Below are 21081 nucleotides of genomic sequence, written 5' to 3'. Positions count from 1 at the left end.
CTATCTATCAACTCATCCAAGTTCTGGTCCGCCTTCCATCGCCTTACCGGAACTAAAACCTCCCCCTACTATCCTCTTCTCCATGATGATCACCGCTTCCCTGACACCCTTAGTAAGGCCAATCACTTTGCCTCCTACCTGTCTGATGTCTTTTCCATTCCCGATGATCCCCAGTTCGATTACTCCCTCTTCCCGGATGTCTGCGATCGAACTGACACCTCTGTCCCTCTCCTCGCACCTGGTTTCCAGTACTTGGACAATGTTACACACACGGAACTCAATTCCCCAATCACTACACAGGGTCTCATTGCTACACTCCGCACAAAGCGCAACACCGCTCCTGGTCATGATCGTCTCACCTATCGTCATCTTCGTGAAGCTCCTGCCTCTTTCCTCTACACCTTGGCCAGGCTCTACAATGTAGTCCTGTCCACCGGTTACTACCCCGACCTGTGGAAAACCTCCCATATCCTGATGTTCCTTAAACCTGGCAAACCACCGTCTGCTGTCTCTTCCTACCATCCCATCAGCCTACCTCAGTCTTCAATAAGGTCCTGGTATCAATCCTCTCCCGCCGCATCCACCAGCATCTCCGCCAGCACCGCCTCCTTCCGGTTACCCAGTGTGGCTTTTGGCCGTCCTTCTCTTCCGACGACCTTCTCCTTCACCTCACTCATCTCCTTTCCGACCAGCTTAATTCCTGTCGCTCTGTTATCTTCCTCTCCCTGGACCTCGAACGAGCTTATGACCGCGTATGGCATTCTGGTCTCCTCTTCAAGCTCCAAACCTTCGCCCTTCCCATTAACTACGTCCGTCTGATCGGCTCCTTTCTCTCCCACCGTCCTTCCTACGTCACAATCCATACCACGGATTCCTACATCTTTTTTCCCTCTGCCGAGGTGCCCCAAGGCTCCGTCCTCTCCCCCTTCTGTACCTTTTGAATACGGCGGAAATGCCGCCGCCGTCATCCCCCGTCCACCTTCTCCAGTTTGCCGATGACACCGCCTTCCTTGCCCTTGCCGCCACCCTGCAGCACTCCCAACACCTTCTCCAATCCCATCTTGACCGGTTTACTGCTTGGTGCAACCAGTGGTTGCTCAAGGTCAAGCCCTCCAAAACCCAGGCGATTATTGTAGGCAAAACCACCCCTTCCTTCCGCCTCCTTGATTTCTATCTCACCGTCTATGGCCGTCTTATCGCCCTCACTCCCACCTTCCAGTACCTTGGCGTCACCCTCGACTGTCGCCTCTCCTGGACCCTCCATCTTCACACAATCCAAGCCAAGGCACACTCCCGACTCCATCTCCTCAAGCTCCTTTTGTGGTGTACGTAGTGTCTGGACCCCTACACTAGCCTCCACACCTATAAATCCCTCATCCGCCCTATCCTCTGCTACACCCATCCGGCCTGGATCTCCGCCCCCCTACCTTTTATAAATCCCTTCAAATCCTTGAGCGCCATGCTCTCCGCCTCGCCTATCACATCTGTCTACCCTCCCCCATGCGGATCCTGTATGATCTCATTCCTTTCCCCCACCTCCTCCTTTTGCTTGAAAGGATACAGATCCTGTACACCTCCCGCATACTCGACTCTCCTCACCAGCTTGTCTCGCCCATCCTCTCCCACCCTCGAGTGCTGCCGTGCCTGTATTCCCATGTCCCATGTCCTTCCATCTCTCCACCCTCCTTATCCTCTCCCAAGGTGGCTTCCGCCAGCTCCCCCTCCCTGATGACGTCCTAATCCCCTCCATCTACCCCTCGTATCAACTTTGGTCCTCACCACCCCCACTCCCGTGTCCTCTTCTCTTGGCACCCTCTCTCCCTTCTCTTTCCTTTTCTCCCGTCCCCTTCCTCCACCCCTCTTCCCCCAGGCTCCCCGCTTTCTTCCTCCCCTCCCCCTATCTCCCTTGCCTATGGCACCTGCCCTCCCCTCTCCCTGTCCCACTCCCCTTCCTCCTTCCCCTCCCTTGGCTGGTCACCGGACTCGCACACGCTCAGTGAACATTCGCGCGCCGGAGATCATCGCCATCAATGTCTCGTGTGTGTGCCTTCGTTTTGTGTTTAGTGTTCTTTCGCCGGCCAGCCACCACTGTTCACGTGTGCCGTCGCAGTCATCCGTGTTATTGTTTTTTGTATCTACATTTTTTGCCCACCGTTTTTATTGTGTTGTCTGTGCAACCTACATGTCATATATTGTACCACTCAAGGCTGAAGAGCAGCGTAATATGCTGCTGCCAGCCCCCCTTGTATGAGGTGATTAAAATTCCAATAAAGAAAAAAAACAAAAAAAATAACGATGTGGAAGTGGCAGTTTTCTGTTCTCATCGGAATGTTAGATACCGGTGAGTTCACTTGCCTCTGGCGCTCGGATGCATGAATTGGCTGAGTCCCCTACGCCCCCACCATCTGGGTGCCTGATTTTGGTCATTATCCATGGCTAGGGCGCCTGTCACTATCATGTCACGAATATTTTACCTTATTACTACGGTTGTATTTTGTTTTCCGCCGGCAACTACGTAGCGCGCACTTGAATGGAAACACTTACCGAAATCAGTCACCTCTATGGCAGTTTTCGAGGGCGGCTACCAAAATCAAGCATTTCCGTATTTAACTGTCTCATCACAATCAGCACCTTAAGAACAGAAAACTGCTATACAGTAGAAAAAGGTTACTTGTCAGGAATGTCTGTGTTGAGCCATATAACTCGTACTGTGCACTCACGTTAGCAACACTCAAGTAAGATCTGGACGTTATTAGCAACAGATAGAGCACAAAGGTTTAAATTTAAATAGCAAATTAAATGTAGAGTTGGATGCATCGGTTCTTAATTCCAAAAACAGCAAACCAGATATTTGTCGGTTACTATGCCACAGAATCGAAAACAATAGTTTTAGGTAGAATCACAATGTGTAAAGAAAATTGGGGGGTTCCCATTTGAAAATACAAAGTAGACACAGCCCACTCTGGATTTTCAAATATGGAAAGGTTTTGGGATCACCCTGTACAAGCCTAGGAATTATGGAGTCAGTCAAATTTAGCTACATTGGTTGCAGACTGTGATGCAGCTTGGTAATAAATTATTATGACTCGGAATAATATGATATTTAAGCCATCGCTTACCGAGAACCGACTACATTTATTTTCAGCGAAATATGGGTAAATAACATTTATACGCTAGGTAAAGGACTTTCTAAAGCCAAGATAGCGTAAAAATTCCTTTATTTTCAACAGGTGGTTTAGACAGACATCACTGTCATTATCAGGTCTGAAACATAATGCAAATGGACGGATTATATCTCATGTCAATAATTGTAATATTTGAGAAAAGAGGTACGGAAAGGAAAACTATGCAATAATAAACTTTCAAAATTTTTGTTGCAAAACAATACGTATTGCACAGTTTCCTTTCCCGTTTGTGGTAATGTCAAACAAAAAACTTTTTTCTAAAATATTATTTCATTCACCATATCCCATCTACGTGCACTATGTTACTGGCCTGAAGACGACAGAAAAGTCTGTCGCAATCGGTTGTTGAAAGTAAAAAAATATTTGTGCGATATTGCCTTTAGAAAGTCTTTTTACAAGTAAAAGAGATACCTTGTTCTCGTCACTCAACATGAGAAAATTCAATCAAATTACAGGCTTCGTTTGTCCTCTTTCCGTCTTTTGTAGTGCGTTATTTATTTCCGTAGTAGCATAATTCCTTTCCTTCTTCTTTGAAGTAGTCCTCAGTTTCTATGTTAAAATCGTCGCTAACCTTATTACCGCTGTGCCTTTCTTCGCTTTACTCTCAGTTCATGTTCTCTGCTCAATAAAGTTTTCATACAGTTCATTAAAGGACAATGGTACTATTACATTTTTATTTCAGTCTGGCAGTTTTTTCTCGTAAAATGTTATGGTTCTCTTCTTCCTTGTTATAACAGCAGAATGATTAGATGTTTATGCATCGTAATGAAACGATGAAGCTAAACAATCCTCTTGCAATTTAGCCTTCATATTGTCATCAAAAATGAAAATTTGGCACATCTTGTGTCGTTGTGTTCGACCTAAACGCAACTTTTGTTATAAAAAAGAAAACATTATTACATTACGGACTGACGGTTATGGACCTTCCTGACGAGTTATCCAGTTTTCTGGTAGCTTGATATGGACGTCTTGGTAATCTTTGCGACGTAGATTTGAAATGAACCCAACAGCATGTTGCTACACCGTTACCTGAGAAGAGGTGGCAGCCACCCACGGGTTTGCTAGGACCCGTCAGTACCTGCGGCCCAGCAGTGCAGTGAACTGCTGGCGAGCCAGACCCGCGTTAAGTGCTGGCGGACATTAGTCAGATTCGGGAATGTTGCGTGTCAGGCACTGCGATTCACTGTAGGTGTTCCTGTCTTGTGGCTCAGTAGGAGACTACAAAAAACCTGTCTCTAGCGTTTTGTTGTTTCGATAGTCATCAGTGAGAAAGGTTTGATACATTTCTCCGTTGCTGCAGCATGTTTGTGGATCATGTTTCATTTGTAGCCTTACATTTCCATCTCCTTACTTGGACCTTTACGTACCACCTAGGTGAAATTTAGGACCAGAAATACCTTATTAGTGAATCTTAGTTCATCTCCATTTCTGCAACTGGTGTGACTTTTTTTTTTTTTTGTTCATCAGTCGTATGACTAATTTGATGCCGCCGGCCACGAATTCATCTCCTGTGCTAACCGCTTCGACCGAGCGAGGTGGCGTAGTGGTTACCACACTGGACTCGCATTCGCAAGGACGACGGTTCAATCCCGCGTCCACCATCTTGATTCAGTTTCTCCGTGATTTCCCCAAATCGCTCCAGATAAATGCCGGGATGGTTCCTTTGAAAGGGCACGGAAGACTTCCTTCCCCATCCTTCCCTAATCCTATGAGACCGATAACCTCGCTGTTTGGTCTCTTCCCCCAAACAAACAACCAACCAACGTAACCTCTTCATCTCAGAGTAGCACTTCCAACCTACGTCCCCAGTTATTTGCTGGATGTATGCCAATTGCTGTCTTCTTCTACAGATTTTTCGCTCTACAGCTCCCTCTAGTACCATGGAAGTCATAACCTCATGTCTTAACAGGATGTCCTATCATCCTGTCCCACGTCTTTATCATATTTTCCACATATTTCTTTCGTCTCTGATTCCGCGCAGAACCTCCTCATTCCTTACCTTATCAGTCCACTTAATTTCCAACTTTCGTCTGTAGCACCACATCTCAAATTCTTTGACTTCCTTCTGTTCAAGTTTTCCTACAATCCATGTTTCACTACCACACAGTGCTGTATTCCCGACGTACATTCTCAGAAAGTTCTTCCTCGAATTAAGACCGATATTTGATATTAATAGACTACTCTTGACCATGAATGCCTTTTTTGCTATTGCTAGTCTGCTTTTAATGTTCTCCTTGCTCCTTCCGTTATTGTTTATTTTACTGCCTAGGTAGCAGAAATCCTTAACTTCATCAATTTCGTGACCATCAATCCCGATGCTACGTTTCTCGTGTTTTCGTTTCTACTACTACTCATTACATTTTCCTTTCTTCTATTTACTCTCCACCTATACTCTGTACTCATTAGATGGTTCATCGTTCAGCAGATCATGTAATTCTTCTTTACTTTCACTCAGGATAGCAATGTCATCAGCGAATCGTATCACCTTGAATTTTAATTCCACCCCTGAACCATTCTTTTATTTCCATCATTGCTTCCTCGATGTACAGATTGAACAGTAGCGGAGAAAGGCTACATCCTTGTCTTACACCTTTTTAATACGAGCACTTCGTTCTTAATCGTCCACTATCATTATTCCCTCTTGGCTGTTGTTCATATTGCATATAACCCGTCTCTCCCTACAGCTAACCCCTAATTTTCGCAGAATTTCGGACATCTTCAACCATTATAACTGTCTAACGCTTTTTCAGGTCGAGCAATCATATGAACATGCCTTGATTTTTCTTTAGTCTTGCTGCATTATTTACGGCAACGTCGGGATTGCCTCTTTACCTTTCCTAAAACCAAACTGATCGTCATCTAGCGCATCCTCAATTTTCTTTTCTATTCTTCTGTGTATTATTCTTGTAAGCAGCTTGGATGCGTGATCTGTTAAGCTGATTGTGCCGTAATTCTCGCACTTGTCAGCCCTTGTTGTCTTTGGAAATGCATGGATGATGCCTTTCCGAAAGTTAGATGGTACGTCGCTAGACTCGTATTCTACACACCAACGTGAATAGTCGTTTTGTTGCCACTTACCACAATGATTTTAGGGATTCTGATGGAATGTTATCTATCCCTTCTGCCTTAAGTGATTTTAAGTCATAAAAAGCTCTGTTAAATTCTGATTCTAATACTGGATCCCCTATCTCTTCTAAAAAGACTCCTGTTTCTTTTTCTATCACATCCTTACAGTTGCTTTCATGTCATCCATAACTTTTAGATTTTCTGATTCAGTTACATACTGTATTATCCTTGCAATATCCTCATACACTTTCTCTATATCTTCATCTTCAGCCTGCGACGTCGGCATGTATACCTGAACTATCGTTGTCGGTGAAGGTATGCTGTCGATTCTGGTAGAGCAACCCTGTCACTGAACTGTTCACTCTAACATACTCTGTGCCCTACCTTCCTATTCATAACGATTCATACTCCCATTATACCATTTTCTGCTGCTGTTGATATTACCCTTTACTCATCTGACAAGAAATCCTTGTCTTCTTTCCATTTCATTTCACCTACCCCTATTATATCTAGATTGAACTTTTGCATTTACTTTTTCAGATTGTTGCTGCAGAGACTTGCAGAATGTGTAATGTTGGATACCTACAACTTACCTGGCGGACATGGAGGAGCGTACAGTGCTACTAGTAGAAGACTATCCTGAAAAAAGTATGCGAAGAGCCGGAACTGTCGAAGGTGTAATTCGCACTCTTTTCTGATCAGTTCCGTACGAGAGGTTACTTTATCAATATAGCTTATTGTATATGCGAGCTCTCAGTACACAAAAACCATTTTGCCAGATCTGGCAAGATGGAGTGTTGAATATCGTCGATCCGCAGTTTGAATTTCACTTACGGATGAGATGGGATTCACACATAACGGTAAAATAGAGTATTAAAATAAACACTTACGGGCATATGAAGATTCTCAAGTGAACATGGAAAATAGAAGGACGCCACTCCGTTTGCTTCAATGTCAATATGTGTGCAGGATTTTGGATGACAAGCTATACACTTTAACGGTCAAATGAAAGGTTCTGTTTATCATGAAGTATTGTGTGACCAATTAGACGATGCATATACTCGAGTGGTCTCTGGCCTGTCTGACATGTCCGACACAACTGATACCACTCGTTATAACGCGGCTGGTGCATAGATTTACATGAATCAGAGAGTGGGGAAGGAAAGGGAAGCAATGAGCAGGAATTACTGACTTCTAGCAGCAGACAACATTGTGGTAATGCAATGGTAAAGGTTGAAAAATTGTGCCGGAACGTGTCCGGATGGCCGAAACGGTTAACGCAATCTCTCATGAGAAGCGGAGAATCCGCGAACGAATCCTGGTCCGGCACGAATTTGTGGTTTCGCCATTGCGTTACGACAGTGTCCTCTGCTGCTCAAAGTCACGGATCCCCACGCATCCCTTCCCTTTCCGTCCCGTTTCTACACTATTGGCCATTAAAATTGCTGCACAACGAGGATTACGTGCTACAGACGCAAAATTTAACCGTCAGGAAGCAGATGATGTGATGTGCAAATGATTAGCTTTTCAGAGCATTCACACCAGGTTGGCGCCGGTGGCGAGACCTACAACATGCTGACACTAGGAAAGTTTCCAACCGATTTCTCATACACAAACAGCAGTTGACCGGTGTTGCCTGGTGAAACGTTGTTGTCATGCCTCGCGTAAGGAGGAAAAATGCGTACCATAACGTTTCCAACTTCGATAAAGGTCGGACTGTAGCATATTGCGATTTTGGTTTATCGTATAGCGACATTGCTGCTCGCGTTGGTCGAGATCCAATGACTGTTAGCAGAATATGGAATCTGTGGGTTCAGGAGGGTAATACAGAACGCCGTACTGGATCCCAACGGCCTTGTATCACTAGCAGTCGAGATGACAGGCATCTTATCCACATGGCTGCAACGGATCGTGTAGCCACGTCTAGATCCCTGAGTCAACGGATGGGGACGTTTGCAAGACGACAACCATCTGTACGAACAGTTTGACGACGTTCACAGCAGCATGGACTATCAGCTCAGAGGCCATGGCTGCGGTTACCCTTGACGCTGCATCACAGACAGGAGCGCCTGCGATGGTGTACTCAACGACGAACCTGAGTGCACGAATGGCAAAACGTCATTTTTTCGGATGAATCCAGGTTCTGTTTAGAGCATCATGATGGTCGCATCCGTGTTTGGCGACATCGCGGTGAATGCACATTGGAAGCGTGTATTCGTCATCGCCACAATGGCGTATCACCCTACGTGATGTTATGTGGTGCCATTGGTTACACGTCTCGGTCACCTCTTGTTCGCATTGACGGCACTTTGAACAGTGAACGTTATATTTCAAATGTGTTACCAACGTGGCTCTGCCCTTCATTCGATCCCTGCGTAACCCTACATTTCAGCAGGATACTGCACGACTGCATGGTGCAGGTCCTGTATAGCCCTTTCTGGATACAGAAAATGTTCGACTGCTGCCCTGGCCTGCACATTCTCCAGATCTCTCACCAATTGAAAACGTCTGGTTAATAGTGGCCGAACAAGTGGCTCGTCGCAATACGCCAGTAACTTCTCTTGATGAACTGTGGTATGGTGTTGAAGCTGCATGGGCAACTGTACCTGTACACACCATCCAAGCTCTGTTTGACTCAGTGCCCAGGCGTATCAAGGCTGTTATTACGCGCAGAGGTGGTTGTTCTGTGTACTGATTTCTCAGGATCTATGCACCCAATTTGCGTGAAAATGTAATCACATGTCTTTTCTAGAATAATATATTTCTCCAATGAATAGCCGTTTATCATCTGCATTTCTTCTTGAGGTAGGTATTTGAATGTCCTGTAGCGTATATTTCATAGAAATCACCCTATATGTTGGAGAACATTAGAATGACAAACGGATCTGATTCATACAGAGTGGATTACTACCCCATTTTCCGCGTATCGTACAGCAGTACCACCAACAAAGATCTAAGTTTGTGGCGATGATCGACACAGTTCATTTAATCTTCACCCCGTAGATTTGTGGATACGGTGAGGCTTAAAGGGTTTAATGTTATTCTGAAGCCACCGGAAACTTGTACAAGTTTTGGCAGCATGTATACTAAGTATCTCATAACTGTTAGTGAGAAAATAAGTGTGGGGTCCGTCCGTGAGATGCCAATATAAGAAGACAGTTGGGCAGGAGTAGAGGGGCAGCGAACTGTCACTGTCAGAGGTCTGCTCAAGGGCAAGCAATTAATTCGTACCAGTACTCTGTAAATGTACCTTTACTTACTTTGAATGAGTCCTGAAGTACGTTCAAAAAGAAGAGTCTGAGCTTGTCCTGTCTGATACGGTGCGCCAATTGTTAATGGATCTTCATCATTCATCTGTAGCACCACATTTCCAAAGTTCTTCTTCACTTCTAGTCTCAACTGCTTATCACAGAGTTTGAATTCCATACAAGCTCTAAATAAACTACCGCTCCACTCACGACAAATGCCTGCAGCTTACATTCCTCAACATAGAAATTAATATTAGATTTTTTTTAAATAGTGTTTTGCGGCCAGTCTGAAGTTTACATCTTCTCAATTTCAGCCTTCCTAAATTGTTTTGCTGCCCGAATAGCAAACTCATCTACTGCTTTTAGTGTCTCATTAATTGTTAGTCCTCCTCAGCATTACTTACTTTAATTCTACTACACTCCAGTACCCTCGTTTTGTTGTTGTTGGTGTCCTCTGCCGTCTCTGACTGGATTATGATGTAAACAGTTAATCTTAATTCTTTGTTCTTCTATCTCACATTTAATTATCATATATCTTCATGGTTTACTTTAGAGCATTATTAGCGAACATATTGAATAACACCTCGAATAGCATACGATCCAGTATCACTGCCTTCTCAACCAAGACTTCCACTTCGTGTCATTCGGGTCCTATAATTGCAGTCTGTGTTCTGTACAAGCTCTAAATGACATACGCTTCCTATATTTTGACCATGCTACCTTCACAGTTTCACATCGTGTAGTCCAGCTGCACCGTCAAAAGCTTTGTTTCAACCAACAGCTGATGTAAAGGTAGGTCTTTCCTTTCCTCATCCTACCTTCTAGGATAAGTAGTGTGATCAGTATTAACTTTTGTGTCCCTACAATCCTCCGGAAACTAAACTAATGGATCGAGATCGAAATATACTTACTATTTTTCATTTTTGGGAAAGTGATTTAGCAATCATCACATATTGAACTGATTGTTCGGTGCTATTCACCCATTTCAGAAACTGCTGTCTTCGATGTTGGAATTACTGCCTCTTCCTTGCCGTCTGAGGGTATTTAGCCTGTCTCACACATCTTGTACACCATGTGGAATAATTTTGTCGTGGCTGGCTCTTCCAAGGATCTCAGTAATTCTGACAGATGTCCTCTGCTCAGGGAGCATAGTTTTCTCTTAGGTCTTTCGGTGCTGTGTCAAGTGTTTCTTCCAGTATTGCTTCCCTATTTCGTTTTCACTTACTTCCTCTTTTCCTTCAATAATACAGTCCACAGATTTCTTTACATATATTCCTTCCACCTTCATCAGTCACTTCTCTGGTTCATACTGGCTTGCCGAGGTCTTGATATTCAAACACTTGCATCTCTTTCCTCAAAGGCGCCTTTAATTATCTCATGGGCCGCATCTAAACCCCCCCCCCTGCCTCCCTACATGATTATATTTTTCCTTTAGCCATTCCTTCTTAGCCATTTTGCTCTTCTCCTCAATTTAATTTTTTAGACGTAAGTATTCCCTTTCGCTTGCTTCGCTTTTTAGGTTTTCATAAATTTCTTCCTTTGCCAATTAAAAACAACATGTCTTGTGCAAAAGAGAGATTTCTACTAGGCTTCTCTTTCAACTAGTACGATTCTCCACGGGCGTCTATATTTTGTTCTCAAGGCTGTCCGTTCGTCTTGTGTTTCTCTGCCATATTTCAGTCCAAATTTGCCTAATGCTTCCTCTGAAACTTTCAATTTCTAGTTCTTCCTGCAGAGGCTTGGTGAGTGTGACTTCTTCCTTAGTTGATCCAGGTGACATCTCCTTAATCTCTTGTCGTTTTATAATTTCAATTTAAATTAGAGTCCACATCAGCCCCTGGAAATGTCTTACGATATAAGATCTTTTCCAAAATCTCTTTTACAATTGTACAATCTACTGCAAACTTCCTAGTGCGCCTAAGTCTGTACATGGACACAACCTTTTTTCGTGATTCTTCAAAACAGATTTGGCGATGATTGAGTCAGCTTCTGTGTAAATTGCTACATAGTGGCTTCCTCCAGTCCATGTTCTCCTACCATTTATCATTCTCTTCCTTTTCCACCTATCAAATTTGAGACACCCATCAGATTAAATTTTTGTCTCCCTAACCTATATCAACAATTTCATTTAGCTCATCATTTGTTATTCCAATGTCGTCGACATATGCTAAGCTAGTGCTCATTTCAACTGGGAATACAGTGGGGGTTCATGTCTTCATGCCAAACTTGACTATAATAATGAGTTCGTTATGCCGTTCATAGTGTTTTACGCCCATTATTAATTCCTTTTTCATTATCAGGTCTACTCTTCAACTATACTGTATTTGGTCTTTTAGTATTGTTAACACTGTACATTACATGACCTGGCCTGACAACGTTAAGGGCCTTCTAAGTTCCGTAACACATTAAATAACTTTTTAACCAGTCGTTAATGTCTGCATGATTCTCCGATGGGCTAAACTGTGCTTTATTTAAACCTCTGATAAGAAAGGAGATAAATAAGTGTCATCATTCTTTCGTCGAATTTCATTATTGTAATTCTTAAAAATTTTAGTAAAGATAATAGGCCAGTGCAAACGGATTCTTAACCGTGTAACAAAAAATAATATAATGTCAAATAGTCGTCTGTATTTCCAAAGGGTTCCAGTACAGAGAGGCTTATTTACATGCGCAGTGAAAATGTACTTCGTTCATCACAACATCTTTTTCAATTATGAGTGCTATCCAGAAAGTAAGAGAAGTTTTGAATTAAAAAATTACCAATATGGAAAAATCCTATTCATTTGAATGACACACATACACTTCCGAAGGTTTATGTGTATTTGCTGTCTTGATTAATCTAAGTAAAGAATCTGTACCAATTGCTGTGGGCTGCAGGAATGGTCTTCAATTATTGTGAAAGAGCCCTTCTCTCTAAAAACCTTCAATAACATCTGCTCATCACTGTCAGTATGTATGAAATATTTTAATAATCTGTGCCTCATCACTCTCAGTATGTATGAAATATTTTACAGGTTTATTACATCCCACACTCGACAGCTTCCGAGACGAACTATCCATTTAATGATGGTGTAGCTTTTCATTTCATTATGTGTGTACCTAAACCACAATTCCGAGTGTTTGAGAGATATCTACTGTCACTGCCTCTCGGCAAAATGTTCCCCATTTACTCTGGAAGTAGAGGAAACACATTTAAGTTTGTTAATCGTTTCTCCCTGTTATGCCTCATGTGGCAGTATTTCTTTTTTTTCTTTTCTACAAACGACTGCAGTTTCAGCATTTAAATCTTCTGCCGTGTGTGAAAAATTCCCTCGGAACGAAAGGAAAGTTCGGGCAGAGTGCACTGAGGTGACAAAATCCATGGGGTACCTCCCAATATTGACCCGGACCTCCTTCTGCCCGGCACAGTGCAGAAACTCGACGTGGCATGGACTCAGGAAGCCTGTGGAAGTACCACGCAGAGGTATTGAGCCCTTCTACCTCTATAACGGTCCTTAACAACTACAGTGTCGCGGTGTAGGATGTTGTGTATCTGGAGTCAAGACTTTGGTGATGTAAGGTTCAAATGGTTCAAATGGCTCTGAGCACTATGGGACTCAACTGCTGTGGTCATTAGTCCCCTAGAACTTAGAACTACTTAAACCTAACTAACCTAAGGACATCACACACATCCATGCTCGAGGCAGGATTCGAACCTGCGACCGTAGCAGTCGCACGGTTCCGGACTGCGCGCCTAGAACCGCGAGACCACCGCGGCCGACGGTGATGTAAGGCACGTGTCGTGAAATAGAAGGGAATTCGATGGAGTGGGACACACAAATTCCCGTAGGGAACCAAGTGTGTGTTTGGGAACACTTTCTGCTAGATAGATCACGGCCGCTGTAAGGGAAGACTCTAATTTTCGTTAATATATCCTTTTGTTCATGCTGTTGCCCCCTGTGTCAATAAAGTACTACTTAAACTGGACGTCATTCTCGCCAGTGGCACAATTTTTACTGCGTTTTGAGTGGCACTTTAATTATAAACACCCTGTGCTGTGCTCTTCATTATTGTACAAACTTCGAATGCGAAGTGCATGGAACACCTCTTAATATCGTGTCGGACCTCCTTTTTCCCGGCATAATGCAGTAACTCGACGTGTTACGGACTCAACAAGGCGCTGGAAATCAACTACTGCCTCTTTCGCTGCATATAACTGCGAAGATATTGCCGGTGTAGGATATTGTGTACGAACGGACCTCTCGCATAAGTCCCATAAATGTTCGATGGGATTCATTTCGGATCGTCTGGGAGCGAAACAATTCTCTCGAGTTTTCCAGAATGCTCTTCAAACAAGTCTACATCTACATCTACATCCATACTCCGCAAGCCACCTGACGGTGTGTGGCGGAGGGTACCCTGAGTACCTCTATCGTTTCTCCCTTCTATTCCAGTCTCATATTGTTCGTGGAAAGAAGGATTGGCGGTATGCCTCTGCGTGGGCTCTAATCTCTCTGATTTTATCCTCATGGTCTCTTCGCGAGGAATACGTAGGAGGAAGGAATATACTGCTTGACTCCTCGGTGAAGGTATGTTCTCGAAACTTCAACAAAAGCCCGTACCGAGCTATTGAGCGTATCTCCTGCAGAGTCTTCCACTGGAGTTTATCTATCATCTCCGTAACGCTTTCACGATTTCTAAATGATCCTGTAACGAGGCTCGCTGCTCTCCGTTGGATCTTCTCTATCTCTTCTATCAACCCTATCTGGTACGGACCCCACACTGCTGAGCAGTATTCAAGCAGTGGGCGAACAAGCGTACTGTTACCTACTTCCTTTGTTTTTGGATTGCATTTCTTTAGGATTCTTCCAATGAATCTCAGTCTGGCATATTCTTTACCAACGATCAATGATCATTTCACTTTAAATCACTCCTAATGAATACTCCCAGATAATTTATGGAATTAACTGCTTCCAGTTGCTGACCTGCTATATTGTAACTAAATGATATGGGATCTTTCTTTCTGTGTATTCGCGGCACATTACAGTGAACAGTTGTGGCCCGGTGACATGGTGCATTGTCATGCATTAAAATACCATTGTTGTTTGGGAACAAAAAGGCTGCGAAAGGCAGAAAATGGTCTCCAAGTTGCCGAAGGTAACAATTTATAATCAATAACCGGTTCAGTTAACCAGAGGACTGTTTGTTGTATGTAAACACAGCCCACTCCATTATGGAACCACGACCAGATTGCGTCAATGCATTGTTAGCAATTTGGGTCCATTGCGAAGTCTAGTAATTTCCGTCATGCGGCCATAACCACGTCGGAAACCCTTTCATATGAACCACCAGTACAAATGACAGCCTCGCCAATGCATTCCCATTTCATACCTTGAGCACGCGACAATACTGCAATCTGTATACGTGCGTATCTCTATGCCACTGTAACCTCCCCTTCGTAACTGGTCTACTGGACAGCGATATTATTCACCCTGATCGCGTACATCCAAAGAAATCTTACAGCGAAGAATCCCATCGCTACTGAAGAAAAATAATACCAGTTAGAAGGAGGAAAGTGCACAACACACCCTTCTTGAGCAAGAAAATATTCTAAACATAATCTAAATACTGAAGAGCCGGCCGGCGTGACCCAGCGGTTCTAGGCACTACAGTCTGGAACCACGCGACCGCTATGGTCGCAGGTTCGAATCCTGCTTCGGTCATGGATGTGTGTTATGTTCTTAGGTTAGTTGGGTTTAAATAGTTCTAAGTTCTCGGGGATTCATGACCATAGAAGTTACGTCCCATAGTGTTAGAGCCATTTGAACCATTTGAAATACTGAAGACAATTTGGAACCGGATGTAATATAGCGCAGTCGCTCATTAACAACACAGGGAGAAAAGAATACCACGTAACATATTTAATACAAAAAACACTGAAAACACAAAAATAATGATTAGCAAAAAGAGCGACAATTAAACGGTCGGCAGTCCTCTAGGGCATTGAATCTCCAGAATCCTAATAAAGGTAATGGCAAGGAAATTTAAGCAACAGAAGGTTGTCACTCTTTTCCACAACACAACAGTTCACGAGAAAATAAAAGAATCTGAAAGGTCTGAGTTTGCCCGTTTCTTACTCTAAAATACTAAATTATGAAAGTAAAATGAAATACATATGCTCGTTGAACAAATGACTTTTCGGTACCCATAGTATACACAATGCAAAATTGGGAAAAAGGCTAGATATTTCCTTTACAATATTGAAAGATTATAGTGAATTTACTTTAAGCAAATGAGCAACTGATTTACTTTTCACATAACAATATGGTACGTAACAAGGCAGCAGAAATCATTGGCTATTCTAAATATAGAATAAATGAAATTGCGCACTTAAATGGAATTGCGCACTTAATTTCAGCTATATCTTTAGTTATAAGTTTAGCAACTTCCCGGTCGAAAATACACCTTCTCCCTGGTGAGCATACACGTTTCCCGTACTAAGTGATATAAGTGATAGTTTCCTCGGCACTGTAAGACTTATAAGCCCTTTGCATGTTTATGGTTTTATACGCCGACGTAGAATTTCCCGGCACTTCAGAAAACGAAACTCACTGGGGCGGGTGGGGGGTGAACAAGATCTGGAAAGATCTTTGATGTGCAGCAACATGTGCACTGAATATTTTTGCGTTACGAAGGTATAAATTCGAATTTCACCAAACACCGCATCTTACTTTCCAAACCATTGAAATCGAGATTGCGATGCGCTTTTATAAGGCAGTCATAGCTCAAGTCACGTGATCTCGCCAGCTGATGACAGCATAGGACACGTGATGTAGTCAGCCAACAGCAAGATCACTCTTACGTAGCGCGAACAGACAAATAGGAAAAGTTAATAGTTTAAATTAAAATACATAGTGTTGCCACAAGAAAAACAAAGCTTTCACATATAATCGTGGTCTCGAAGATTAATAAGCTGCAAGAAAAGATAAGCTTTCACATATAGTGCTGATCTTCTTTGCTCGTTTAAGATATATCACACAAATGTGCCAGTAAAATTTTTAATAACGACGTAAATGTCTGATCTTCTGGGCTCGTAATTCTTCTAGGTGGTCGTCCTCAAAGAGTTGATTTTTAATTGAGAGTCAAATGCTCTGTGATTTAAGAAATTCATCATACATTCTCGCACATAATTCATCTTGTGTAGAAGGAAATTTACTTCGAAAGTAAGGCTTTTCTAACCACTATTCGCAATATTTTCCCGTGACCTGTTAGGAACTGATTCGTTTCAGCAGTTGCCAGAGAGCGCTAGATAACAGGCGCCACTGCTCTTGCGCAGCTACAATGACGCAGGAAGCTCGTATGTTCGTTCGTGTAAAACATTAAAAGATCTTGCACTGTCACAAACGAAGCAAGACATAAGAGGATACTTCAAGAGCATCGGAATTTCGTGGACCATACTAAAATACATAATTCGGCTTAAAGTGCACATTCACATGTCCAGATTGGGATTTAAACTTTCTTGGCTACCAGTACTGTATTATCTCATGTTTGGTTCTTTATTATGGCATAATGCCATGCGAGCTAGAAGATGGAAAACGTGCACTTGAAATGCAGCGAACAGCTGAAAATAGCCAAAAGTGTGGAATTACACACTTTGTTTCAAATAAATTTCCTGCCTCAGCAAGAAAGCTAAACAAAAGCAAAATTTCTTTAGCAAACCGACAAAAATATCTTTATTTTTCTGCAAGGCGATTATTGCTTGACTATTAGAAAGGTGGGAATAAAACCTGAGACTAGTAACATATTTTAGCCTTCCGTAATTATGGAAACGTATTTTAATTCATTTGATAGCTCCCGGCCTCAGAAATCCGTTTTGCTTTTATTTAATCTGAGAGCAGTAAATGTAGAGGAAACAAGAATCACTAAACTCAAATACGGGTCACGTGGAGACTGCCCACCTCCCCACTACAGCTCAGACTGCTCTGTGCATAGCCCCGGATCTACGACATCCCCGAACCGGGGCAATATTAAATACCGGCGCCCAGCCACACACACGTAGCCAGAAGCTGGAGAAGGTACTACCCATACGCGACTCAATTGCGCTTGCACAAGAGCACGCCCGCAACTGCTCAAACGAATCTGATGTCACGTCACCTCACGCTCATCGGAAGCAATTTGTTGATAGGAAGCATTGCATAGTTTTGTTGAAGCCTTTGACACACTTTACTGTTGGCAGACGCTTGTATGAGCACTATGTTTTGCTGATCTACATGGCGCATTTCCTTTGCGACTTAAGTTTTATTTTCTTCTTTTCTCCCTCTCGTGCATGTTTTGTTGCTGCAGTATTATTCTGCATAAGCGGTATACAGTAATATCCTTTGTTGGAATATTGATTCTTATCAGTCAAAATCACAAAAATTTAACTGAAAACTAAAACAATGACAGATTCCCGGAATTCTAAAAAAATTGCGGTTTTTCCCGGTTTTCTCCAGGATGAAAAAATTTCCAGGATTTTCCCGGATCTCCCGGTTGTCCCGGGTCGTAGACACCCTGTTAATGCTCAAAACTGCAAATTAGTTAAGCCCCTGTTACGAAATTCAAAAATTAACTATTACTGAGGCAGAAAATTTAGGCTGAAACAAACAAAACTGGCTGTAAATAGTTAATCAGTTTTCATATTTTTAAGACAGCCGGTAACTGCATGGAAAGGAAAAGGACTCAACCTGGTAATGATGTCTGAGGACAATGACAACACAGGTGCCCTACAAGTTTAACTATAGCAAGTTATTATTCAAGAATGTTAAACTTTGTGATAGAAATACCACTGGGCAATCCCTGCATAATATTAGTTAACAGTCTTACAGATGTTGTAGATGTGCAGTCGGCGAAGAATGCAGCCGATGACAATGCTGAGCTGCAGTTATTGTTGCTGTTGCTGGCTGAGAAGTGGCGCAGAGTGAACGCCCGGTTAGAGGCGCCACGTCACGGATTGCGCAGCCCCTCCCGCCGGAGGTTCGAGTCCACCCTCGAACATGGGTGTGTGTGTATGTTGTTCTTAGCGTAAGTTACTTTAAGTAGTGTGTACGTCTAGGGATCTATGACCTCAGCAGTTTCGTCCCTGAGGTTTTCGCACACTTTAAAACATTTTTTTACTGGTTGAGAACCCTGAGTCGTCTCCAGAGCCACGGATAATTATGGGACAGCCAACAGATACAACTACAGCTTCTCCGCCTGTTCACTCCGACCGCGCTCTCAACACTCGCGGGAGAACGAATTAGGTGCGCCTACAATGGCGCGATCACAGCCGCACACCGCGCCCAACAAACAGTTCTGCACTCTGTCATCACTCGAGCTGCTCTGCTCCCTCTCTGCTCGCAATGCGGCAGAAACTCTCCATACGCGAAGACAAACAACGGCATAGCTACTGCCGTTTCATCTTTGCTATCGACACATTCAAAAATGGTTCAAATGGCTCTGTGCACTATGGGACTTAAATTCTGAGGTCATCAGTCCCCTAGAACTTGAACTACTAAAACATAAATAACCCAAGGACATCACACACATCCATTCCCGAGACAGGATTCGAACCTGGGAACGTAGGGGCCGCGCGGTTCCAGACTGTAGCGCCTAGAACTGCTCGGCCACAACGGCCGGCATCGATACATTAAAACGAAGTTCCCCTGGCTATTATACGGAAATTAACAATATTTACATTATAATTACAATAAATTATATACAGTCGGATATAAAACACGATTAGATCCATTACATATTAAATAAAGTTTCCGTGACAATGCCTACAGATTCAGAATTAGAAGTACAGTATAAGGTATCAACGGATGTTAAATAGCGAAATATTTCGGATGTTATTTAAGCGGCATTTTCGGTGGTACAGCATGACTCTTGTGACCTCAGTGCACGTAATAAACTAGACGTGCTAGAATTCCACACCTTCGTACTTGTACACTTATTTCTATTAATCTTTAAAAAGCCTACTATTCCGCATTAGAAGAAAGGTGAACGATCGCCAGTGTTATTCTGATATCCCATCAGTTCGTAGACACGACTACTCGGGAATGAGATCGATATTGTGCGTGTAACAGGATGTCCCGATGTCCCGCTAGCAATTGGTTCGACTCCATGTGACGCAGCAAAAATGTCACATGGAACTGGCCGTTGGCCAACTAGACGAAGTAAGTGTCTGACCCAGTGATAGGAACTTGGGTTACATCTTGTTCAATCATCCGTACGTCGATCCTCAAGTGCAAGTAACCTCGCTTTCTGGATTTAGATTTGAAGCTCTGCTAGTATCTATCTTGCTTAGCACAATCGCATAGAATGATGAGGCGTATCGAACTCTCCCCCATGAACCGTGGACCTTACCGTTGGTGGGGAGGCTTGCGTGCCTTAGCGATACAGATGGCCGTACCGTAGGTGCAACCACAACGGAGGGGTATCTGTTGAGAGGCCAGACAAACGTGTGGTTCCTGAAGAGGGGCAGCAGCCTTTTCAGTAGTTGCAGCGGCAACAGTCTGGATGATTGGCTGATCTGGCCTTGTAACACTAACCTAAACGGCCTTGCTGTGCTGGAACTGCGAACGGCTGAAAGCAAGAGGAAATTACAGCCGTAATTCTTCCCGAGGCCATGCAGCTTTACTGTTTGGTTAAATGATGATGGCTCCTCTTGGGTAAAATATTTCGGAGGTAAAATAGTCCCCCATTCGGATCTCCGGGCGGGGACTACTCGAGAGGACGTCATTATCAGGAGGAAGAAAACTGGCCTTCTACGGATCGGAGCGTGGAATGTCAGATCCCTTAATCGGGCAGGTAGATTAGAATATTTAGAAAGGGAAATGGATAGGTTAAAGTTAGATATAGTGGGAATTAGTGAAGTCCGGTTGCAAGACGATCTAGACTTCTGGTCAGTTGAATACAGGGTTATAAATACAAAATCAAATAGGGGTAATGCAGGAGTAGGTTTAATAATAAATAAAAAATAGGGGTGCGGGTAAGCTACTACAAACATCGTAGTGAACGCATTATTGTGGCCAAGATAAACACGAAGCCCACGCCTACTACAGTAGTACAAGTTTATATGCTAACTAGCTCTGCACATGATGAAGATATTGATGAAATGTATGATGAGATAAACGAAATTATTCAGGTAGTGAAGAGAGACGAAAATTTATCAGTCAAACGAAGAGGAGGCCGTCTCGTAGAATTTTGCACAGAGCATAACTTAATCACAGCTAACACTTGGTTCAAGAGTCATAAAAGAAGGTTGTATACATGGAAGAAGCCTGGAGATACTAGAAGGTATCAGATAGATTATATAATGGTAAGACAGAGATTTAGGATTCAGGTTTTAAATTGTAAGACGTTTCCAGGGTCAGATGTGGACTCTGACCACAATCTATTGGTTATGATCTGTAGATTAAAATTTAAGAAACTGCAAAAAGGTGGGAGTTTTAGATGGGACCTGGATAAAAATGACTAAACCAGAGGTTGTACAGAGTTCCAGGGAGAGTATTAGGGAACAATCGACAGGAATGGGGGAAAAAATACAGCAGAAAAAGAATGGGTAGTTCTGAGGGATGAAGTAG

This window comes from Schistocerca gregaria, chromosome 5, assembly GCF_023897955.1.
Source record: "Schistocerca gregaria isolate iqSchGreg1 chromosome 5, iqSchGreg1.2, whole genome shotgun sequence".
NCBI classification, from domain to species: domain Eukaryota; kingdom Metazoa; phylum Arthropoda; class Insecta; order Orthoptera; family Acrididae; genus Schistocerca; species Schistocerca gregaria.
Note: the sequence above shows the minus strand (reverse complement) of the source record.